We start from the raw sequence: 7,556 nt of genomic DNA, 5'->3' as shown, positions 1-7,556 counted from the left end.
TGATGCTCATTGAAAAAGTTTGTTGAAATAACTCCTCATTTCTTCTCTCCATCGTTGCTACCTCGGCTAACTAACTAGAATAACATTTAAAACACTTAAAACAAGCTAACTTTGTTTAATTGGCAGGTAAATAACGTTACCTTTGCTTCTTACTGTTTTTTTTTTTTTTAATGTCGCGAGGCCACGGTGCGACTTGTGTCACAGCTCACTTTAATCTCTTCACCGGAAATGCGTCTGTTGTGTCGCAGTCACTGAGTTACATTACAGTAGTTTACTTTAAAGTAATATAACTTCATCTTCTCTCTCCGTGTTGACTCCACCTTGGCCTCGACTGTAAGGGTGCAGTTTCACTAACCGGCCACTACAGCTACCGTGGCGCTGTGTCACCCCTTTGGGAGAATTACTATCCTCCATTAGAAAATGCCACTGCCACTTCTGCTGAGCTTTGGCTCTAATCAGGACTCATTTAAGAGTGGGTTTCATTTTGTTTGACTCAAAAACATTATTTGTGTGTATTAGACATAGATATTAACATTGTGTCAGTGTCATGCATGCTATTCATTCAAAGGTGATACTCTTTAGCTGTGTATAAATGTCACCATGTGCGCTGATTACATGGGCGCTTCGGCATACCCACGACATTATGACTCCAAATGGACTATCTGATAATGCTGGTAGAAAAAAATGTAATGCTCAATACTCAAATGTTGCTGACATTTTGGCACAGTGACCTGCCTGGGATGAAACCTATCCGTCCATTAAGTAATGAACATTGGCCCTGGCCCCTAATAAACTGGTAGTAGTGGAACTTTAGCTCAGGCCCATGGTTTTCCAAAAGAACTAGCTCCCTATCTTCCAGGACCACATGACCAGCCCTCTGTGCCACACCCCGGCTGACATGCACTGGAGATGCCATTGGAGGGGTGTCTGGATCTTGAAACACTCCAGCAGGACAGGCTGTCTCCAGACAGGCCTCCACCATTTCTCCTGACAGTGGTCCATTTGTTGTGTTTAAAATCTTTGGATCTGTTTCTTTGAGAGTCCCATCATCTCTCAAACAACTAGAACAAATACTTTGCTCCTCCATCTGTCTTTTATTCAAACCATCAGCAGGTGTTTTGTCTTCTAGTCCAGTTCTAGCTCAATCTACTCTTCTTCATAGCAGCTCCTCCGTTCACACAGGCCCTGTTTAGACGACAACGGTTTCTCTAAAAACGGAAAAGTCTGTCCTTTGCATTTTAAAAAACTTCTACGTTTATATATGATGACGTTATTGAAACGATCCTCATTCACACGGAGCCACAAAATCTACTGGAAACGCTGTAGTATGCACACCAGGCCAATGGGTGGCAGTGTAAATTTGCAAAGCAACACCATGGCATGACGCCATGCGCCTGCGCTGAAGCGCCTTCCTCTACAATGTGGTGATTACAAACCAAAACAAAGAAGACACAATGGCGAAAGCATGCACAGCTAACTTTGTCTGGATGGACGACGAGGTGGAGTTGCTACAGTAACAGATCTACACTTCACTTCAAATCAACAGGGTGAGCAGCACAAACAGAGCTCTGCATTGTTGTTGTGACAGTCGACTTTCTCGCGCATGTCTAGTGACTGGAACCGTAATGCGCATGTGCGAAAAGTCTCCGTTTTCAGAGGAACTGCATATTGCAAGTTTACATGACAATGGAGATGCTGCCGTTTCCGAAAAATTGCACTCTGGAAACCGTTTTCAAAACGTTGCATTTTCAGGCACCCAAAACACCGCTGTCGTGTAAACGATCGGCCAAAACGCAACTAAAGTTTACCGTTTTCAGTTGAAATCGTTGTCATATAAACGGGCCCACAGTCTGCTGCTGTCATCAGAGTAAGCGCTGCAAACAAACTCCACATCAGCAGCTAAGCTTCTTACAGTCTCCACTGTGGCCAGTCGAAATCAAACCTACGCCCTTGTCTACAAGTTGTTGGTATATCTTGTTATCTATCAGTGAAACAGGGAAAAAAAACGCCATAAAAAGAAAATATCTGAAAACTCCAACAACAACAACATATTTTACTTATTTTGGCAGACAGTAGGATCAGTCTTGTCGGGTGCATGAGTTACTTATGGCCACTTTCACCATTCAGTCATGTTGGTTTGTACTTCCTGCTCTTGACATGTTTGCTGCCTCACACAATGAAGAGTAAAACTTTACTTACTTTACTTTATTTATTTATTTATTAATCCCCCTGAGGGGAAATTCAATGTTTTCACTCTTGCTTGTCAATTACACACAGGTCCGAAAGACACACACATGCACAAACAGGACCTATACATGCACAAAGTGGAGATATGTCAGAGTGAGGGGCCTGCCCCTTGGTGGCGCCCCGAGCAGTTGGGCGGTTCAGTGCCTTGCTCAAGGGCACCTCAGCAGTGCCCAGGAGGTGAACTGGCACCTCTCCAGCCACCAGTCCACGCTCCATATTTTTGGTCCGGACGGGGACTCGAACAGGCGACCCTCCGGTTCCCAACCCAAGTCCCTATGGACTGAGCTACTGCCCATAACTCTGAACACTTGAATAAATATGTTTGTATTAAAGAATTAGTGTCATGGTGTGCTGACTTGTTTTTAATGATATACAAAGCCAGTCGGTGACTGATATACAGCTTTAACTTACAATATTTTGTGGCTACTTTATCAAGCCACCCACTGACCCTTGTGTCTCCTCCTTGGTCCATGCTTACCACTACATAGTGTGAGATCTTGCTGAACACACAGCAGGACACACAGTATGTTTTTATGAATGATCTGTCCTGATGATGGTCTAGACATAACGTGAACCACCCACCTCATCATTAGCATTCAGGGTCAGTCAGTTTAAAGAAATATCTGTGTGGTACAACCCCTACATCATGACTACAGTTTTACTGCACTGCCAAATTGATCTAGTGTAACAATAAAGCAGTATGACTTTTACACCAGTAGATGGCAGCAAAACCACAGCACCAATGTCCCCTCCACTCCAGCACCTTACACTAAAGTAACACCAAGATATGACAGCAGGACTCCAACATACACAATGTCTACTATTAATTAAGATTTTCTGTGCCGAAGCTCTTTCAATAACTCAAATCTGCTGACATATATTTTTTGTTGTTGTTAAAATGTATTATTGTCCTCAGTGTCTGAGTCAACAACAGTCCTCAGTTGTTATGTTGCTGTCACATCTCTGTACGCTCAGTAACACCTCAGGCTTTTGTCAGGCTCCTTGGACTCACAGCAGGGCAGACATTCACAGAAAACAGCACAGCTCTGAATACCAGTAGAATCACGTCTTAACCAGCAGATGGCGGCATATCCACAGATTCTGAGCAAAGGCCAGACTGTAGGAGCCCATCAACTCAGGTAGAGTCAGTGAAACAGATGTTTGCCCATCTCAGTGATGCAGTTATCAATTTGAAAGGTAAGATACATTTTCTTCTCTCTGAAAATGTCCAGACAGGATTGTTTTCACTTAAAAGTTTGTGTTTAAACACGAGGAGCAAGGAAAAATGAAGTTGTGTCTAGTGTGAGCACATGCAATTTACAAAAAAATCATCCTGAAGTTACAGCATCAGAAGATAACATCCATCATATACTGTTTCCTTGGGTATTTAGTGTATGTGGTTTCTCTCTGTTTGTATCCCAACTCATATGAACCTTTTTTATTGTGTGAACCCTCAGGTCTTCTGGTTGTTGGCTTTTAATCATCCCCAAAGTTAGAACAAAACCCCACGGTGAGGTATCGTTTGTAACTATGGTCCACGTCTGTGGAACAGCCTGCCTGAAGACCTGAGGGCCGCAGAGAGTGTTTATGTCTTTAAAAGGAAACTCAAGACCTACCTTTTTTTTATTTTATTACTATTGTGTATTCATTTATTTTTTAGTTAATCTGTTTTTCCAACTGGCATATTCTTCTATTTTCTTACTTTTTATTTATTTTAACTAATTTATTTACTTATTTATTGATTGATTTATTGAGCACTTTGTGTTGCATTCTGTTTGTATAAAAAGTGCTGCATAAATAAAGTTTGATTGATTGATTGAACTCCATCTCCAGGAGAGCTGTGAAAACTGCATCCTGACGATGAAACAAATCAAACCCATCTGAGAAACAGCTTCATTTTTTCCAGTGGATCATGTGGGGGTGCAGCTGCAGGAAGAATAGGTGATAGGGTGCTACAGCAATCCCCCACCCACAGATAGGTGAGCTAGCTAAATTATCTGTATTCCATGATGTTACACCCTGCTGCCACCTGCAATATCTCTTGTTTTAATTAATTTCCAGATGGTTTTCTATAACATTCAGTATGGTGTCATGTAGTATCTTGACTGTGGGTTCAGACAGCCTCTCTGGCATGAACAAAATATAGTTCAAATGAAGCTTTCAGCCAACAGCAACACCTAAAATGTGGTTTTGTCATGAGTGTGTGCTGTCAGTAGTTAATCTGATGACTTAAGCACATGTCTTAATTGTGCTGCTTTAATACTGTTATATTGTTTTACTGACATAACATGATCACATGGTGCCGTCCAAAGGTGATTCCTAATGTTGCACAAAAGTGTAATTGAGTCTAACTGCACTGCTGTGGTTTTATTGGGTTAAATCACAAATAAATTGCATGCATAAATAAAAAAGAATATAATGAATGATCATTATCATCAAGCATCACGATGTAAAAGCCTCTCACAGAATTAGATATACTTCATTATTTCCTCCTGCAACAATAGCCTATTTACAAAATGAAACACGTGAAATAAAATGTAAATATCAAGAAAATATTTCCAGTATTTTCCATTTTAGATTTTAATGATTAATTAAGAATTAAGAAGTTTCCTCTGCAGCTAGAAAACAGACTGAGAGAATATGAGAATTGTTTGTTAAAAGCAGAAAATAAAAACATAATCAGCTCCTAATTTAAGCCGGTCAAGTCTGGTCAGAGTTAAATATTTAGGGAAGCTGGCTGCAAACATCAAGGCATTGCTATTTGGCTGGGGTTAGATCTACAAGTGGTGACCCCAGCACTTCAAGGGGAGGATGAGACAAAAATTTAATTATGAGGGAAGAAGAAGAAACAGGTCCACGTGGCCTCAGGGGCCGGCGAAACCTCTCGGAGCGGATAGTTCAAATTAGACCAGCAGTGTCACCTTTGACCCGGATGTTTTAATTTAATGCAAGAAATGTAAATGACTTTCTTTCTTCTTTTAATTTCTGTCTTTGATGCCTGTGCATCTGCGGGATCTTAGTGGACCTGCTCAGCTGCCAGCCTGCTAATATGAAGTGTCCTCTCTGCTGCTCCGTAAAGGTAACGTTAAGGATGTGTGGTGCAAATCAGAAGCGTGTGTTCCTCTCTGCGAGCTCCTCTCCACAATCCCGCTGCGCAATTGAAGTTAATTCTGCAGAGTGAGTCTCGGGTTCACGTTTCGCCACAGCTTTGTAAACTTAGATCATATGGGGTCACCGGGAGGTTGGAGCAGCCTGCGTCCAGTCTCCAAAGATCAGTTACAATGTAATGGCAAAGGAATGTCGCTCGGTCCTGGCTATTGCATGGAGCTTTGGTCCTAATTAAAACCAATTTGAGAGTGGAGTGTCATTTTTTATTTTGTTTCTGAACACTGTTTGCATGGGTCTGCAATGTTGGAGGCACTTCTCTTGGCTGCTTTTGAAAGTGCTGCAATTACTGTACACCTTAAAGTGACATTAGGGGAGAGCGGGGTCGGTTGGGACAGGGCTTTTTTGGCAACCATGTCTATGTCATTCATCATGCTCATACACACCCTCTTCACTTTCAACTTCAAAGTGAAGAACTTCAGACTAATCCTCAAATGTTATTCACAATTTTGAAATTTATGGCATGTAAATACATTTTTTGCTCTTTTTTTTGTTTGTTTTTTCATGGTGGTGCAGTGGTTAGCATTGTCGCCTCACAGCAAGAGGGTTCCTGGTTCAAACCCAGGGTGGGGGAGCCCCTCTGTGTGGAGTTTGCATGTTCTACCTGTGTCAGTGTGGGTTTTCTTCAGGTACTCCAGCTTCCTCCCACAGTCCAAAGACATGCAGGTTAATTGGTGACTCTAAATTGTCCGTAGGTGTGAATGTGAGTGTGAATGGTTGTCTGTCTCTGTGTCAGTCCTGTGATAGTCTGGTGACCTGTCCAGGGTGTACCCTGCCTCTTGCCAATGACAGCTGGGATAGGCCCCAGCACACCTGCGACCCCTAACAGGATAAGCAGTTACAGAAAGTGAATGAATGAATGAAAATGAAAAAAAAAAATTCTTCCGTACTATTTTTAGTTAGGTCACATACAAAAAAAACCCATATCGTTGGAAAGCTGATTTTCTGGACTACAAATTAACAAAAAACAGACAAAAACAAGACAAAGGCTTTAACTGAAAAAGACCCACCAGGGGTGTTTCTAGGATTTGAGGACACTGGGGGCTTAGCTCGGACCTGAGGGATCCATGGGAATTTATTTATTCATTTATTTTTTTAATTAACAACTCTATTTTTATGCTTTTTATGCACACTGGTACCTTATTTACCCTTAATTAAAAAAAAAATTTAAAAAAAAAACTTTCCACATTAATTCTAAATTATAATGTGAAAAATATTAGTGGGTAGAGCAGGCATCCCATATACAAAGACAATGTGCTTGCCGCAGCAGCTGTGAGTTTGATTCCAGCCTGTGGCCCTTTGCTTTATGTCATCTCCCCCCCCCCATGCACACACACACACTTTGACAGTCCTATCCAATAAAGGCAAAAAGACAAAGAAAATAATCTTTCAAAAAAATTTTTAGTAGTTGTTAGTGATTAATGTTGAGTCAAAACAAAATACTTAACAGCTGCTTTCATTAAAAATCTATTGACTAGAGTTGGATTAATAGTTAAATGTATGTATTTATGTTAAAAGTGGTGGAATGTAAGTATGTTATTCAAGTACAAGTATGACTGGAATGACAGATTACAAGATCCAGGGATTTTTCTTTTGTTATTAGGCCTATTCTTATTTTTTCAAACTTTTATATAGCCTAAACATTTAGATCTGGGGCTATTTATAACACATTCAGGGCTAAAGCCTCGGTCAGCCACGGCTAGCGACGCCACTGGGACCCACTGTAAAGTCACTGAGTGAATGTTTACTGCATGAACTTCATGTCGACCTACATGTCAATCCCTCAGCATAGTTTGAATGCGTGGAGTTCAACTTTTTGACTGTTTTTTTACTCTGAAATTATTGACCTCTAAAATGCAACAAATTCAAAAGCCTACATAAACCCCACATGTAGCCTGTGGTAACTGCACTGAGCTAATAGGTGCCACTGGAATGAAATGAAGACTCAAAAGACAGCCAAATTCTATATATCTGTAATTTATAAATGATATAATAATTTTACAAATGATTTTTTTTCCTCAAAGAAATGTGTGAACACGTGGCATTGTAAACATAAGGTGATCAAATTTAGACTGCATTTTTTTTTCTTTCATTTAAATGTATGTTGTAGCCCAGAGGACGGTGCCCCAACTGTCCCAGTGAAG

General features: G+C 40.8%; 1 long non-coding RNA gene across 1 annotated transcript; it reads left to right on the top strand.

Moving 5' to 3' along the window:
* Positions 1-1,402: 1,402 nt before the first annotated feature.
* On the top strand, positions 1,403-2,582 carry LOC144465008 (uncharacterized). The gene is made up of 2 exons (XR_013492404.1): positions 1,403-1,547; positions 2,278-2,582. It is a non-coding gene; the product is annotated as an uncharacterized LOC144465008 (long non-coding RNA).
* Positions 2,583-7,556: the final 4,974 nt, after the last annotated feature.

Source organism: Epinephelus lanceolatus, chromosome 12 (assembly GCF_041903045.1).
Source record: "Epinephelus lanceolatus isolate andai-2023 chromosome 12, ASM4190304v1, whole genome shotgun sequence".
Lineage (NCBI taxonomy): Eukaryota > Metazoa > Chordata > Actinopteri > Perciformes > Serranidae > Epinephelus > Epinephelus lanceolatus.
This window is presented reverse-complemented; position numbering and strand designations above follow the sequence as displayed.